The sequence below is a fragment of the Ambystoma mexicanum genome, chromosome 8 (assembly GCF_040938575.1).
Source record: "Ambystoma mexicanum isolate Mex_15411 chromosome 8, UKY_AmexF1_1, whole genome shotgun sequence".
NCBI lineage: Eukaryota > Metazoa > Chordata > Amphibia > Caudata > Ambystomatidae > Ambystoma > Ambystoma mexicanum.
The window spans coordinates 292,031,406-292,049,956 of NC_090929.1; positions in this window are offsets into that span (position 1 = coordinate 292,031,406).

An 18,551-nucleotide genomic window follows, 5' to 3' on the forward strand; every position below is an offset into this window, starting at 1 on the left:
TGCTGTTACCAGATTGAGTTAGTTTGAGTTTGTGGACCGTTTTAGCGGAAGAGCCAAGTTGTCAGTAGTTAGCAGAAAGACATGAGGTCGTCCATGAGTCGGATGTGGGGTGGGAGTGCGTTCCACAGCGTGGGGGCCATGGCTCAGAATGATGCTCCGCCTAACCTGACTGAGTTTGTTTTAGGTATGGCTAGGAGGCCGGCAGAGCTTGATCTTGCCGTACGTGGAGGGTGATAGGGTTTTAGTTTGTCGTGCAGATATTGAGATCCGGTTTTATGCAGTGCTCGGTGAGAAATGCATAGGGTTTTGAAGGTCACCCTTCGGGCAACGCGAAGCCAATGCAGAGTTTTGAGGGCTGGGGAGATGTGGTCTCTCGGGCCGAGCGCTAGTAGTAGTTTGGCTGCGGTGTTATGTGCTCTTTGTAGTTTAGTCAGTTGGTAAGCGTGGACTCCGAGGTAGAGGGGGTTAGCGTAGTCTAGTCTTGATATAACAATTGATTGGACTGCGCAGAGTCTGTTGGGAAAGGAGAGGTATGGGAAGATGTGCCTAAGAGTTTTAAGGTGGTAGTGGCAGGACTTTGAGACGTTGATTTGGCGTGAGAGTGTTAGGTTAGAGTCTAGGGTGCATCCAAGGTTTTTTACAGTATTAGAGGGGGTCGGTGAGTTGCCCATGGCAGATGGCCAGGGTAGTGGGTGTGGAAGAAGTTCGGAGTTGCCACATACCATAATTTCGGTTTTGGAGGGGTTTAGCAAGAGGCGGTTTGTGGTCATCCAGAGCTCTATGTCGAGGAGGCAGGAGGCGAGGTCAGGTCAGGTCGGCTGTTGGGTTTTGAGTTCAGGAGTTTTAGAATTAGTTGGGTGCCGTCAGCATAGTTGTAACAGATGATGTTGTGTGAACAAATTATTCATGGGAGGGTGGCCATGTAGAGATTGCACAGGAGGGCTGATAGGCAAGCTCCTTGTGGGACTCCCGTGTTGACTGACCGGGCTTGGGAGGAATAGGTGGAGAGTAGGGTTATTTGGTTCCTCTTTTTGAGGAAGGATGCTATCCATGTGAGAGCTGTTCCAGGAATTCCTAGAGAGTGGAGACGGTCAAGGAGGATTGAGTGATTGATTGTGTCGAATGTGGCGGATAGGTCAAGAAGGATTAATGCGGCGCATCCGGCCGAGTCTACCATGTTTTTAAGGTCATCCCAGATTGAAGCTCTGAAACCTGATTGCGCGGGGTCTAGGAGATTGTTGGCTTCGACAAAGGCATTTAGTTGGGAGTAGGCGGTTCGGTCGATGAGTTTGGCAAGGAACCTGGTGTTTGAGATGGGGCGGTAGTTTTTGGGCTCGAGAGGGTCAAGGGAAGGTTTTTTTAGAAGAGGTTTGACATAAACCATTTTGAAAGCGTCGGGGAAAATTCCAGAGGAAAGGGAGTCATTTATGATGGATCTTGCGTGTTCTCCTGCGCAGATAGAAGTGAACATTTCTTTGAGGGTTGTGGCCGGGCATGGGTCTAGCGGAGCGCCGGAAGGTTTGCGGGCAGAGAGAAGTTTGAGAAATTGGTTGGATGATATTGGACTAAAGGAGTTGAACGTTGGTTGCGTAGTGGTCTCAGGGGGTAGGTTGGTCGGTATGGGGGGTGGGTTGCCTGGTGGGTGTAAGAGAGCTAATTTGTTGGTTAGCGTGTTTGTTCTTTCGAGAGCTGTGGTGTAAAAGTGGAGAGAAAGTCGCACAGAGATTGTGAGGGGGGTCGGTACGGTGGTGGTGCATGATGGTTTAGTGAATTTGGTGATGATTTTGTGAAGTTCTTTGCTGGGGTTTTTACAGTTTAGGATTCGGGAGTTGTAATGGGATTTTTTTGCTTTCCGGATTTTGGCCTTGTATTGATGAAGGTGACGGGTTAAGGTTGATCTGCTCAGGGGAGTTTGATCTTTCCGCCATTTGTGCTTTAGGTATTTATATAGTTGTTTACTGGTCTTCAATTCGGGTGTGAACCATCTAGGGAAAAGGCCACGGCGGGCTGATGGTTTGCAAGAAGGTGTGAGCCGCATTAGTGGGGCGTTGAGCCATGAGTCAAAGGCGTCGGGGCTTAGTTGGTTATTGAGTAGGCAGGTAGGCCGGGGAGACTGGAGGAGTGCGTCGGCTAGGTCAGGACAGATTATTAGTTTCTTCCAGCATTTGCGTAGATTCGGGGCTTCAGGTTCGGGAAGTGGGTCAGGTGAGCGAATGTCGAAGGAAACAATGAAATGATCGGACCAGATGATGGGGGTTGGGGGTTAAGATGTATCAGGTCGTGGGAGGTGAAAATGGCATCAAGGGTGTGTCCTTTATAGTGAGTCAGGCTGTTTATGTGGGGTTGGAGGTTAATCGCGTCTAGGCCGTCAACCAGAGAGTGTTTCATAGGGTTGGTGGGAATGTCGAGCCATATGTTGAAGTCTCCTAGAACGTTGAGGTTGGGGTGGTTTAGTTGCAGGGTGGCAATAGAGTCGCAGAGGTTGTTTCAGAATTGTCTATCATAGCCAGGGGGTCTGTAGATTATTAGGAAGCTGTGTGAGAAAGAAGGGGAAAGGATAGTTTAACGAAGAGTGATTTGCAGGAAGGAATGGAAGGTTGATTGTCGATTATTGAGGCGAGGAAGTGAGACTTGAAGGCGAATGCAATTCCTCCTCTTCTTGAGGGGCAGTTCAGAGGGATGAGGGTGTAGTTGGGGGGGAAGGCTTCATTAGCGATAGGAGCAAAGTCGTCAGAGAACCAGGTTTCGGTGATGAAGACCAGGTCTGGTTTGTCAGAGGCGAGGAGGTCAAAGATGCTGTGTCTGTTTTTTGCTATGGATCGGGCATTAAATAGGATGCAATTCACTTCGGTAGATGAGGTTGGTGTGTGAGCTGCAGAGACGGGGGTTGGGCGGGAGAGGGTGGAGACTGGGGGGCAAGAGGAGTGGGGTGGTTGCTGGTCGATGGGAAAAGTGGGCAGGCAGAAAAATTGGTGGGTTTCGGGTGGGAGTGGGGGACGCGTGTGTTCGGGTGATTGGGTTTGGTATGGGGGATTTGAAGGTGGGGTGTGGAGGGTTAGGAGCCTCAGCTGTGGTCAGTGAGAAATCGAGGGAGAGGGGTTTCAGGCAAGGTGAGGCGTGAGGGGATTGTGGAGATTGGGGGGGTGAGATGGAGGGTCGAGACAGGAGAGGCGATGAGTGCTGAGAGATTGGGGGGGAACAGGTACATTTCCTCTTTAGTGTTTTTGTTGCGATTGGTGTGTGGGAGAGGGTAGGAGGGTCAGAGGGGGAGAGGGATGCGGCTTCTGTTCTTGCTAGGGCTAGGTGTGCAGTTTTTAGGGAGGGGAAAGGGTGATGTCAGGGGGGATGATGGTGGGGGTTGATGGGAAAATCAGTGGGTGAGTGGTTAGTGGGTAGGTGGTGTCTGGGAGGCTAGTGCTGGGAGCGGGTGTGATCATGGTAGGCTGATCGGTGGAGGGGTTTGGAGGAGCAGTGGTTTTAGGGTGGTTGGCTCGCCATCGTGTCCCTCTGGATTGGTGTTTGGAAAGGGGGTGGGTAGGAGATGTGGAGGAGGGAGGGATGCTTTGGGAGGGAAGGGGCGGGAGGGAGGTCTGGCAGGATGGTGGGGGCGGTGCACGGAGGTCGTTTTCGGACAGACTTTGGTGGATTGGGTGCACTCATGGTTAGTAACTGATATAGATCCAACTTTATCTAAAACACTGGATGTTAATTGTTCACTCTTTCTGTGGGTAACAGTACCAGGGCAGTTGTGCACAGGGAGGATGTTAGGCACACTTCTAGATTCAACTTAGCACAGCGAGGATGTTAGGACACTTCTAAATTCAACTTTGCGCAGAGCGGATATTAGGCACACTCTAAATACAGCTAAGCACAGAGTTTATTATGCACGCTTCAAAATTCAAGCAAGGCATGCTAATTAGGCACACTTCTAAATTCAACCAGGGCATGCTATTAGGCACACTTTTAAATGCAAGCAAGGTGCGTTATTAGGCGCACTTCTAAATGCAAGCAAGGCACGTTATTAGGCGGATATTAGGCACACTTCTAAATGCAGTTAAGCACAGAGAGTTTATTATGCACACTTCTAAATTCAAGCAAGGCGCGTTATTAGGCACACTTCTAAATTCAGTCAATGCACGCTATTAGGAAGAGTTCTAAATTCAACTTTGCACTGAGGGGATATTAGGGACGCCTCCAAATGCTACTTTGCACACAGAGGTATTAGGCACACTTTTAAAGTTATCTAGGGCACGCTTATTAGGCTCACTTCGGAATTCACCCAGGGTGCGCTATTAGGTCCAATTCTAAATGCAAGCAAGGTACGCTATTGGACACGCTTCTAAATTCAACTTTACACAGATACGATACTAGGCAGATTTCAAGTTTCAGGATTTGCACAGAGAGGATATTAGGCGCGCTTCTAAGTTCTACCAGGGCACGCTATTAGGCAGACTTCTAAATTCATTTTTGCTTAGAGAGGATATTAGGCACACTTCTGAATTCAAGCACTGCACGCGATTAGGCACACTTCTAAATTCAGTCACTGCACGCTATTAGGCACATTCCTATATTCAAGTAAGGCACGCTATTAGGCACACTTCTAAATGCAACTTTGCACAGTGAGGGTATTAGGTACACTTCTAAAGACAACTAGGGGACGCTATTAGGCACACATCCAAGTTCAACTTTGCACTGAGACGATATTTAGGCAACCAAGTACAGTTTTGCACAGAGAGGCATATTAGGTACACTTCTAAATGCAACTTGTACAGTGAGGGTATTAGGCACACTTCTAAGGTCAACTAGGGCACGCTGTTAGGCACATTTCTAGATTCAACTTTGCACAGAGAGGATATTAGGCACACTTCTAAGGTCAGCTAGGGTACGCTATTAGGCACACTTCTAAGTTCAACTTTGCACAGAGAGGATATTGCCACACTTCCAATTCAATCAATGCACGCTATTAGGCACACTTCTAAATTAAACTAGGGCACGCTATTAGGCACACTTCTAAATTCGGGTAAGGCACGCTATTAGATATACTTCTAGATTCAGCTTTGCACAGAGAGAATATGGGCACACTTCAAATGCAATCAATGGACGCTATTAGACACACTTCTAAGTTCAACTTTGCACAGACAGAATATTGACACACTTCAAATTCGATCAGGGTGTGCTATGAAGCACACTTCTAATTCAATCAATGCACGCTATTAGGCATACTTCTAAATTCCACTTGGGCACGCTATAAGACACACTTCTAAATTCAACTTTGTACAGAGAGAATATTGGCACACTTCAAATTCAATCAGGGTGTGCTATGAAGCACACCTCTAATTCAATCAATGGACGCTATTAGACACACTTCTAAATGCACCTAGGGCACGCTATTAGACACACTTCTAGATTCAGCTTTGCACAGAGAGAATATTGGCAAACTTCAAATTCAATCCCGGTATGCTATGAAGCACACTTCTAATTCAATCAATGCACGCTATTAGGCATAATTCTAAATTCAACTAGGGCACAATACAAGACACACTTCTAAGTTCAACTTTGCACAGAGAGAATATTGGCACACTTCTAAATTCAATCAATGGACGCTATTAGACACACTTCTAAATGCAACTAGGGCACGCTATTAGACACACTTCTAAGTTCAACTTTGCACAGAGAGAATACTGGCACACTTCTAAATTCAATCAATGGACGCTATTAGACACACGTTTAAATGCAACTAGGGCACGCTATTAGACACACTTCTAAGTTCAACTTTGCACAGAGAGAATATTGGCACATTTCTAAATTTAATCAATGGACGCTATTAGACACTTCTAAATTCAATCAGGGCACGCTATTAGGCACACTTCTGAATGCAAGCAAGGCACGCTATTGGATACACTTCTAAATTCAACTTTGCACAGAGACGATACTAGGCAGATTTCAAGATTCAGGATTTGCACAAAGAGGATATTAGACGCACTTCTAAGTTCTACCAGGGCACACTATTAGGCAGACTTTTAAATTCATTTTTGCTTAGAGAGGATATTAGGCACACTTCTGAATTCAAGCACTGCACGCGATTAGGCACACTTCTAAATTCAGTCACTGCACGCTATTAGGCACATTCCTATATTCGAGGAAGGCACGCTATTAGGCACACTTCTAAATGCAACTTTGCACAGTGAGGATATTAGGTACACTTCTAAAGACAACTAGGGGACGCTATTAGGCACACATCCAAGTTCAACTTTGCACTGAGACGATATTTAGGCAGCCAAGTACAGTTTTGCACAGAGAGGCATATTAGGTACACTTCTAAATGCAACTTTGTACAGTGAGGGTATTAGGCACACTTCCAATTCAATCAATGCACGCTATTAGGCACACTTCTAAATTAAACTAGGGCACGCTATTAGGCACACGTCTAAATGCGGGTAAGGCACGCTATTCGATATACTTCTTGATTCAGCTTGCACAGAGAGAATATGGGCACACTTCACATTCAATCAATGGACGCTATTAGACACACTTCTAAGTTCAACTTTGCACAGACAGAATATTGGCACACTTCAAATTCAATCAGGGTACGCTATGAAGCACACTTCCAATTCAATCAATGCACGCTATTAGGCATACTTCTAAATTCAACTAGGGCACGCTATTAGACATACTTCTAAGTTCAACTTTTTACAGAGAGAATATTGGCACACTTCAAATTCAGTCAGGGTACGCTATGAAGCACACTTCTAATTCAATCAATGCACGCTATTAGGCATACTTCTAAATTCAACTAGGGCACGCTATTAGACACACTTCTAAGTTCAACTTTGCACAGGGAGAATACTGGCACACTTCTAAATTCAATCAATGGACGCTATTAGACGCACTTCTAAATGCAACTAGGGCACGCTATTAGACACACTTCAAAGGTATTCGGGGTGCTTTCAAAATTCCACAATGAATTCCCCTTTCTAAGTGTGACTATAACATAGATATGCTATTCGGCACATTTTCACAATGCAATAGTATCCCAGCAATGCTGTTAGGCAGGCTCTCTTAATGCAATGCCACCACAGTATGAAGATTTTTTACGATAGTTTATTTTCTAGGGTTGAGTGGTAGGGTAGTAAGGCATGAAGTAATTGCTTTAGTCCCTGCCCTTGCCACACTTACTTATTGTCTGCATCTAGCTTCTCCTGCGGATACCTGCAGATACAACCTGGAGCCGTCACTTTGTGGGGAAGTCCAGGCCAGACTGGCTGGAGCCTTCCCAGTGACTATGTTGTGGGTACACCCTGGGGTTGGGACCTGTGTGAATAGAGGGTGTGACCAATATGCATTCTATGTTATGGGTGTCTGGTTTGTGTGTGTGTGACACAATTAATGAGACAGCCCTGCCTGAAACTGACATGAATGCAGTGTGGCGTGCTGAAAGGCTGTGTGCTTGCTCCAATCCACATTCCTTGTTATGGGTGTCTGGGTGGAAGTGAATATCCTGAATGCCTGTGAGCCTGATTGGCTGGCTGCCTGCCAGCATGAAGGCCCCTCTGTCTGATTGGCTGATTGAGCTTGGCTCAGCAGAGTGAATGAGGGACAGATGTGTATATCTGGGGACCTCTCACTCCCTAATTTGTTCAGAAGCTGAAGTGGAAACTTGAAGCAGCTTATCGTTGAAGCCCAGCTATAAGAAGAATTGCTGCTGCTTTCCTTTGACACAATCTAAAAGCTGTCGAGGACTGATCCGAGAGAGGACCTGTCTAGGAGACCTCTCCCCGAGCTACGAGGGAACCTTGTGCAGAAGCTGATCTTCATCGAGGCACCCTGGAAGCCAGTCCCCGAAAGGCTGTCGACCGGTGAAGGGGTCAGCCGAGAATCTTAAATTAAAGCACCAGGACATCAAGGCCATCGAAGTCCAGTGCCGTCGACCTGGATTTAGAGGATTTCCGTAACCGTTGGAAGCCAGTAGAGTCATGTTTCCCAGAAGCGGGCACAGCTTGAGGCCGTGCTGCTCGACGATCGGAGCTGCAATGCTCCACCTTGCCTAAGAACATTGAACAAAGGGCTACCTTGCCATCACCATCGACCGCTTTGTCCCGCCGGAGAAAGTCGAGGTTGTCGACGACTGAGGGAAGTCCGCCGGTGGGTTTCCCGCCACCCTAAGCCCACAAAGACGCTGACAAGTGAAGAGCCGAAGTCCAGCCCATGGTCGAGCCCCAATTACCAAATGCTATCCCGACGCCCGGTGCTGGGCCTACTTTTCTCACCAAGTCTTCTTTGCAGCACTGAACTCTTTGCATCGAGGTGGACCGCACGCCTCATCTTCACAGGACTTCCATGATCGATCGTCGAAGAGCACTGCAAAAGGTCGAAGCTGCAGTCTCTACACAAGTGTTCACCGTTCTTCGAGGAATCTCGATGCCCTGTGGCTCCAGCTTTAAAGGGAGTCCACCCCTGAGGAACCATTGAAGAAACTGTTCTAACTCAGGTACATTGGGGTAGTTGAACATTTTAACCAGGAAACAAGACTCTTTAAACATTAATGGACTGGGCTTGTGAATATTCTTTATTACAGGTTGCCCAGGTGGGGGGGGATCCTCACTCAGAACTGCATTTAGGTAGCTGGAGACAGCATTCTACCATTGTTTAACATAACTTGCCTTCCTTGCTATGATCTATGCTGAAACACATTGCTTTATGATTTGTATGCCATAATAACTGTCAGAAGTTGATGCATTTTAAAGGAGTCAATAGCGAAGTGTGGTACCACAGACATTGAATATATTTGCCATATTAGAATTGCCAGAGTACAAATTGTGTTATTAATTGATGAATATATATGGAACCTTATTTTTATGTGAGAATATAATGTACGGACAGTCCTTCGTGAGGAATTGGGGACTACACTGTACTTAAGAACAGCCCGCATCACCTCCTGAGAGCTTAAGCCTTGGTTGCTCATCCATTCTACCATATAGAGAATCTTAGCTGGGGTGCTCTGTGCTTCTACTCTGCCATATAGAGGGCAGGAATACAGCTACACCCCCTTCCAATCTTTACAGTATACAAATATAAGTAATACTAATAGTATATCCAAATCATGGAAAGACAGCAATATTATCCCGGTTTAAAGAAAAAGGAAATCGTAGCAAGCCTGTAAATTACCGACTTCTGGCGATGCTCGATATACCTTGTATAAGTGCGGAAGGAGAGAGACGAGACACAGGTGGCATATTTGTTTGGGCTAAATACTTTTATTCAGACAACGACGAAAGGAAAAAGGGCTGGGGAAGACCTGACTGTCCCTAACCACTAAGAGGGTTTTCCCTACCTCAAAACTAAAACTAAGGATGGTCAAAAGTCCAACATAAAAGTCCACAGTCTCATTTAACCGAACTCTGGGGGTCATCAGGAGTTGGTCGGTATCCAGGCAGTAAATGCGCTGTGATACCGCCCAACACTATTAGCGTTACCGCAGCTCAGTCTGGCGCAATTTGCACCGGATCCCAAGTTGATTTGATTTTTATATTTATAGCACGTATAACCACAAAGGAACCAAGCAAAACAATAGCATCTGGGCACAGATGATATAAAGGTACAGAAGCAAGAGACGAAAAACCACAGCTAACCTAGACAGTTATACAAAAAGGAAGGTTTTCCATTTTTTTCTGAACTCCCTGAGTGTTTCATTTTTTCGCAGTTCATGTGGCAGGGAGTTCCAAGCACGAGGTACTGCACATTAAAAGCATCCGTCGCCCCAGGATACTGACCTGGATGGAGGAACTACCAACAAATGTTGTCCTGATGACCGTAAACAATGGTCAGGGTGGTAAACAATAATCTTTGATGAAAGAATTGAGGGGCAGTCCCTTGCCGGCACTTAAAGATCAGACAGAGGATCTTGAAAATAACTGTACCGGTAGCCAGTGAAGGTTTCTCCGAAACAGAGAAATATGTGTTTGTCTGGTTAAAGAGTAGATCAGTCTGATGGCTGCATTGTGGGTGATCTGCAAACGCTGTATTTGGCCTTTCGGGATTCCAATTAACAGCGCATTGCAATAGTCTAATCTACAGTTAACTAAAGCGCCAACAATCAAAGGTCGATCTTTCTCTGAAACAAGAGGCGGCAATGGTTTCAGCAATCTAAGGTGATAATACACAGAATTTACCTTTTCATTTATCTGCAAATTACTGCTGAGATTTGCCTGCCAGATGCACCCAAGGTTCTTTACCTTAGATGCAAAAGTTGCGGAAGCCCCAAAAAGTGTAGGACAGGACATAAACTGAGAGATTGAACTGAGTTTTGATTTAGAACCAAAGATTATAATCTCTGTTTTATCTGGATTCAGTTGGAGTTTGTTAGCATCCAATGTTTGATCTTACTAGCACAGGGTACCACTCTATCCACAGCTTCCACTGGTTCTCATAATCAGATTTAAATCTGTATCATCCGTATATGAGTGATACTGCAGATCAAACTCTGAGAAGATGTCCAATAAGAGATTTATGTGGATATTAAAAAGCAGTGGAGAGAGGGAAGAGCCCTGAGGCACTCCACATTTCACTGGTAGCGAATAGGAAATGGACAAACCCAGTTTGACCTGTTGAGTTTGACTGGTCAAAAAAGATGTAAACCATTTCAGCGAGTCATCAGACACATGAGCCACTGTAGACAGTCTAGAGATTAAGATGTCAAAGTCCACCATATCGAAAGCTGCCGATAGGTCCAGCATGACTAACATGCTGATATCACCCACATCGACCGCCTTCAATATATCAGACCAAACTGACACCAGAGCTGTTTAAGTCCCAAATCCTGGCCTGAATCCTGATTGGTACAAGTCTAATCGACCCTGATTCTCCAAGAAATTCTGTAGTTGTGTGGTAACAATTTTTTCAAGGATGTTTGATGGCCAACAAAGACCTGCAATGGGGCGATAATTAGAAAGTACCTTGTAATGCAGTGTATTTTTCTTCAAGAGTGGTGTGAGAAGGACTTTTTTTTAACTTGGTTGGAAAGATACCCTAATATAATGAGTCATTTAGGACCAATAGCAGCGGTTTGCTAATAGCGGCCTCATGCCTCTTGGCTAGATAGGCAGGGATAAAATCATAATTGTAATTAGTAGGCTTCAATTGAGACATGAGACTGTCTCCAGATCTACTGTGCTAAAAGTGGTTTGAGGATCGGAGATCGATGATGTTCCTAATCTGATCAATTTTGTCAGAGAAGAAGGTATTACATTCATTTGCCAAGGACTGGGAGGGGGAGAGATGGGTGATTGTACACGGAGAAGACACATTTTTTATAGTTGTAAAACGTGCTTTTGGTCTGTTTTGCGCCAGGTCAATTTTTCCAGGGTCAGACCTGTCAGGCACAGCGGCTCCGGCAGACAGACTTGTAGTTTGCAGCTCTGGAAACAATAGTGCCGGTGAGCTTAACGGCACCCTTGTTTTCTAGACCGGCAACATTGTAATGAGGCCCAGTGTCTAGCCCTGGTAGTGGGATATGTCAAACCCTCTTGAAAATAGTTCTCATGGTCTACCTGCTGCAAAGCTAACTCAGGATACCTATATGGTGCATCTAGTATATTGTCTTGGTCCCTTCAGGTGTGCAGAGTGTTGAACCTGTCACCTGGCTTGGCGCCAAGTGTCTTCATGTATTGTGGCGTGCTGGGGTGAGGAGTCAAGACACAGAGGTGGCATGTCAACTGTATGTTTATTTAACCAATAAAGAAAAGGCCCAACTCTCTCTATCACTATGGGGTTTTCCATTCCCAACCAAAGCAATAAAGGGGTGCTTGTTGTCAGTGTGGAAGTCCAAAGTAATGTATCCATCCTCTGTCTAAGCTCCTAACCTAGCCCTACCAATAATGAAAGAACTGAAACACATATAATACCAAGAGAATGATTCCCTTCACCTGGTATAAAGAGAGATCAGCCCGGAGGGTGTTTTCACCAAAGCTTTACAATAGTTTGGTTTCCAGTCAGGAGAATACCTCCCTTCTCCTAGTCCACGCAGTTCCACTTTCATTGGACCCTTTTTTATGCCTACTTAACAGTCTGTCCAACTTTACCAATGATCTCTTCTTGATGATCAATGCCAATTTATCTGGCTTTACGAAATAACCTTTTACTTTAGCTTCTGAATCAACAGTACTGGAGCCCAGGAGAATGACTCCCTTCTCTAGGCCTAATTGATCTTCCTTTAACAGTTCTTAACACTTGCAGCTCTCTCCAGGCTTCTGTCAGAGTTTTTATCACAGTAGTACAATCCTTCTTTCTTTGTAAGTTATAACACTGCAGAATGTTTTCTTGTTATCTTCTGTAAGGTCACGTGTAGGACCACTGACTTCCTTTACTCCAATATTGTGGTGAGAGGGATTACTACTGAGGCTTCTTTCAACTGTCACACTTCCTTCACACTTGGGCCAAGTACTGAGTTGAGGGCGATTACTCCAGATGAATTGCCCAATCTTCTCTCTCTTAGGACAAGTACTGAGATAGGGGGAGACTCCTCCCAATACTCTCTTCCAACTCAGTAGCTTTGGGATGGCTACTGTGACAAGGGAGATTCCTCCCGATGCACTTTTACAACGAGGGAGATTACTCCTGATGCACTCTTCCAACTCAGTAGCTTTGGGGTGGCTATGGTGACAAGGGAGATCACTCCTGACACTAATGGTAAACTTCCCCAAGCCCCTGCTCAGTCTACCATGGCCCCCGTTACCGCTTTCTAGGAGCAACCACGTTGACGATTCTTCCTGGGGTCTTTGATCTGGCCGTTTGTCTCGACCGCTGCATCTTCTCCACTCTGGCTCCCCAGGGTGTCCGGTCCTTCAGTTCCAGTTCCGTTGTAGTACTGAACGGTCCACCTCGGCAAGGTCACACCACAGATGACCTTTCTCCAGCTTGTCTCAGCACTCTTCTCCTTTCTAGAGTGCCCCAGTCTGAATACAGGGTAATTTCCGGCAAGGACCAGTCTCCGTGATTCATCTTCCTGCTCCCAGGTTTGAAGTTCCCTGGGTTTTCAGCACTCAGGCCGGCATCTCTCACTTTCCTTCAGGCCTTCCTCCCCCTTTATACCTTGAAGCTGGTTCCTCCCCAGCGGACTATCAAAGTCCCTCTTTGGTTTCCATAGGTTCATCTTCATGTTTCCTCAGGGCCTTTTTTTCTCACTACTATCTAGCTTTGACCAGAGAGTACTCAGCCTCACCTCACTAGCCTCACGGGGAAGAGCTCTCCCTGTGGAGAAGTGACATGGCCCCCTGACTCATCACAGTATGTAAATATGGTCTCCCCTCACAATCCTCCAGACACAGCGACTGCCACAGTAAAAGCAGTGCTAACATCTCCAATACCTCCATCTTGTAACCATCTAGTTATTGCTTGGTGGACATTTCTAGGGATATGAACATCAACATGAGGGTTAGCCACTCTTAGCTAGACTGCTTACTAGAGTATTGTGATGAATTAAGGGAACTCGTCCCTTCTCCCCCTGGGTGAGCACCTCCCTTTAAAGAATCCTTGGAAACGGGCAGATTGCCCGGATCCTTACGGGAGTCATTGATTGTCCCCCTTATGAAACCGAATAAGCCAAAAACTGACTGTGGCTCGTAAAGGCCCCTTTCATTACTGAATCAAGATGGGAAGACATTCATGGCAGTAATGGCGCTAAGGCTTAGACCGACCATAGCCAAACTTATACACGTGGATCAGACAGAATATGTCCTGCAAAGAGTTTATGGACTCTTTCGTAGAACCTGAGCACCCATCACTGCAGACCTAATGTATGGAGGCATGTGAGAGGCTTCGCAAATTTGACTATTCAATGCACGCAGTGCGTGTACATGGCGAGGGTGACAAATCTGAGAGTTTATTAGCGTGGGTATGTAGGATTGAACAGTTCAATCACATTGCTCCATGTCAAGTGAAGTGCTCCTTGACAATCTCAGACTGCAATAAATGCAATTTTTAATGCCTTTTATGGTGGATTTTATAAACATGTGACGCCAGTCGACCGCGCTATCACAGATTCGACTACCTCAGCTCACTGCTGAAAATGTGATGGTGGTGTGCAATTACTGTGTTTGGAGCTTTATTACCTCGCTGCACAGCTCCAATATGTGGTGGGCTGGCTTTTGGATGAACTCATTATGGATGCTAGGGTGCTGCAAAATGTGCCCGGCAGTGATTAAAAAGGCCCTGTGGGTCAGAGTGCTGTATAGACCAACTAACACTACTGGTCAGGTTAGGACGGCAGGTGTGGGGCAGAGTGCTAAAGGTATTGAAATTGCAGAGCCCATACTCACTACATCTCCCTATGATAGCAAATGCATGTTCTGAAGTGGGCGAGTTGGCGGTCGCCAGACGGTGGGATCAGCTGGGGCTCACTATGTGGGGATATGGAGTTTTTTCAGGAACTGGGTGATTTAGTTCAGATGGAGGGTCTTCCCAGAGGCCAGTTGTTGAGAACTTGTGAAGGTGGCAAAGAAAAAATGGGCATACTGGCCGAACATACCGGAGCCTGCCGCATTGCTGACATTGATGGCTATCGCCCGGTGTCTCGGTTGTAAGGGTGCTTTGTTGAATGCAGTCAGTGTGCGGAATATGGGGTAGATAGAACAGTTGGAGGCGGATTTGAGACTGGCGCTTACTGATAGTTTGTCAAGATGGTTTCACTCAATGCACAGTTTCGTCTAATGCAGCCTAATATGCTTCACTGAATGTATATGACACCCAGTCGAGTGGCCAAGTTTGCTTCTGTGGTGCAGCCTATTTGATCATGGTGTGGCGCTGATGGCACGGTTCTTATTCACATGTTCTGGCGATGCCCGTTGGTGCAAGCTTTCTGGCACCAGGGAAAACAGGCTTGTGCTAACGCTGGGGTGACGCGATACCAATGGAACCCAGCAGAATGCTTACTGGGCGCATACCCTAGAACAGATAAATATAGACATGTGATCAAACTTATGGATTTAGCATGTGTTTTAGCCAAACGACTTATAGCAATGTCCTGAAAGCTAAAGAAGGGGCCACAATATTGTTCATGGTGCAAGAATTTAGAATTATGGAGTGCTGCAGAGACCGCTGCCTGGTATAGAGCCCTGAGAGATGGCACTCGTGAATCTTCCGCGAATGTTGAGGTGTGGAATGCACTCCTCCTTGCAATGTTTTGCCCATCTGATGATAAGTGATAAGCCCCGTGAACACTTGACTGGCTTCCTTTGAATGGATGACAGAGTTTGTGGACAATGGTTGTCGGCTAGGCTGGACCATCGGCCACATTTGACTTGCCTGGACTGTGCCCACCCGTTATGGGGGACGCCTGGGTGGTGAACCCTTGCAGGCACGTATTGACCCCCCCCTGCCGAACTACTAGACGATCTCAGCCCAAGATGCCTTGCTTTTCTCTTTTTCTTTACGGTTATAACCTATTTGTTGCTTTTCCTGTCATTGAGATGCGATCTTGGCTGTTGAATTTGTATAGTTGAGCTAATAATACTGCTAATAAACAGATTTCAAAATAAACAGTATGAATATGTAACAGCACTACACGGTTTGTGACTAATGCTAATAGATCATGAATGTGTGAACGCATTGTGTTCCAATTCAGCTAAAATACATGATACTTTGTCTTTTTTTCCAAAAATTGCATTTTGTTTTAAAAACTGACATTTTCACTGCTGTTTTTGCAGCATTTTGAGAAATTGTGAAATCTGGATGATCTAGACTAGAGGGTCTCTTTAATTCACTATAATGCATTGGAACAGAGAATCCTGTTTTTAAAGGCGTTTAGAACTTAAACATTGCATGTTTACTCAACATTATGCTTTTTTCAGGAATTTGGACTGGAACAGTCCACCCTACCAATGGTTGTCCCATGTTCGATATTGTATCGTGACGTTTCTCCTTTCTGTGTGAGCTGATGTCTTGAGAGGTTGCTCGAGTCTGTGATGTCAGGATAGAATGTGTGGTGTGTATGTGGAATGTTAATGTTTAAGTGAACATTGCACCAAGGCAGTTAGAATGATGTAGCCTGGGTGGTGGGAGCCAGTGGGCTCCATTCCCTGCTCCTTTTCCTAATCTTAGCTCCCGTCCTTAATGGATGTTACCTGATTACCTTGATGCAAATAAATTAACCTACAGAACTTACCTGCTGCTGCTCAAGGTTCCATCTTCACAACATTCTACTCATTGATTTACTTGGTTCCCATGTTTCATTGCTGTTGGTACAGCAATTCTAATGGTGTTCAATCCACCACGAAAAATGGCAAAATTAGAAAATGGTCTTTGGAATATTCATTGGTCAGTGACTTTGCGAAAAGAAGAGGTTTTATTGTCAGAAAGTGTTGCATTCACCACTCTTACTTATCTGGTGACTGGTGGCTGTTTCAATAGTGGCGATCGTCCGGTCGGGCACACAGAAGAATCTGGTCTCCTTTGGGGAGCTCACGACGACACACAAACCTCTTCTAGCATCGTCCCTTGGGCAAGTGGGCACCGTCATGTTGCCCTTGTGCAGAGGGCCCCCGTCTCCGGCCACAGCATGCGCATTAGCAAGCATCTTCCCATTGCCAGGATACGAGACTGGAAGCCTTGTCCTCGGCCTGTTCCCATGTAAGCAGTCTTTAGACTGCACTTGGTGCGTCTCACCACTTGTGCTCGCTCTGAGGTCTGCTCTCCATCCTCCACTCTGAATTCCTCATCTGCCTTCTAGTTTCTTCCTCTTTCTTGCTCTGGGTCCTATCTGTTCATCCCCAGCCTCTCTCTCAGCCTCCTTCCTTTTATGTTTCCGCTAGATTTCTTGTCCTTGCATCTTAGTTCTTCTCCCTGCCCATGGCTCCTGCCACCTAATCTTTCTCAGCACCTAGTTCAGTGCCTTGTACTGTTCCTGCCCACAATAATCCGTGGGGTGGTGTCCTAGGGTGCAGGGCAGTGGACCAACCAACCCCCAGGTTACACTTTCGTGGCAGTGGCCTTGTTCTGAATCTCTGTATCATACACCATCTATCTGACCCATACCCGGAACATCGTGGATCATCCCGGAGCTTCCACCTCACACCGGACCACAGGTACACAGAATCAGCATTCAGGGACTGTTGACAGAAACCCACAAAGTCTTTGTTTTGACAGGTTGTCAGTGTATGTTCTTGCTACAGATTGCACACCACTTTCTCTGATTTATATGACCAAGCATTTCACTTCTATCAGGAGGTTTACTCAGTTATTTGCATACGAAGCAGGACGTATTTCTAGTGGAAGCACATCTGAAGCACCAGGAATTGAACAGTACACCCCAGTTATGTTACTTGGCATTTATATAGTGCCTTATGTATCATTGGTATGACCTCAAAGCGCTGATAGGTTAAACGCCCTCGGGAACCACAGTTCAAGTCAGTAGAGAGAGAGAGTGTTGTATGGTGTGTGGGTTCACCGGATATGTGTGCAGCTGGTGTGGTTGTTGCATGATAGCTGCTTCTTAGCGGTAGGTGTGGTGCTGAGGAAATCAGTTGGATGTGTTCAGTCTGGAGGGTGGACACCCAGACTGGGTTCTGGCTGCGTTAGGCCTGAGGGGACGCCTAAGCTAGCCAGAATGTGCTCAGCTAGCTGTGTTTTATTAGGATGATAAGGTGTTTGTGGGGTCAAGTTAGTATGAGAACAGCTAGGCCGAATGTGTCATAGCATAGCCGTGTTCTAGTTGAATGATGGTGTATAGGAGAGAGTAAGGGTAGTAGTGTGATATGGTGGTTTATCAGGGAAGCGCTTGTGGCCAGGCACGAGAACAGGACACAAGGCGTACATAGCGACATACGTATATAAAGCAACAGGATAACATGGGGATACATGTACATAGCAGTCGTTCCATCTGCTTCATCCATTCCATGCGCTTCATCAGTTCCATCTGCTTCATCTATTCCATCCACTTACGTCCGTCCATCCACGTATGTCTGTTCCATCCACTTTGTCTGTTCCATCCCCTTCGTGCGTTCCATCCACCTCATCCGTTCCATCCACTTCATTCGTTCCATCCACTTCATCCGTTCCATCCACTCGATCAACTCCATCTGCTCCATCCACTCTGTCTGCTCCATCCACTCCGTCTGATGCATCCATTCCATCTACTCTATCCATCTATCCATTCCATCCATCCATCCGCTCCATCCATCTATCCACTCCATCTATTCCATCCGTTCCATCCACTTCATCCGTTCCATCCACGTCATCCACTCATCTCCTCCATCCACTCCCTCCATTCTACCCATCCACACATCCTTCCCATCCACTTCATCTGTTCCATCCACTTCATCCATTCCATCAACTTCATCCGTTCCATCCGGTTTCATCTACTCCATCCGTTCCATCTGTTCCATCGGTTCCATCCACTCCATCCGTTCCATCCACTTCATCGGTTCCATCCACTTCATTTTATTATTTTTATTGATTTATTAATTTCTATTGCACCAGTAACTCGCAAGTCTCGGGGCACAAGAACATAAGAGACAAACATGAAATATCACAGGACAGCTCTATGCGGGGGTCTGAGTGTC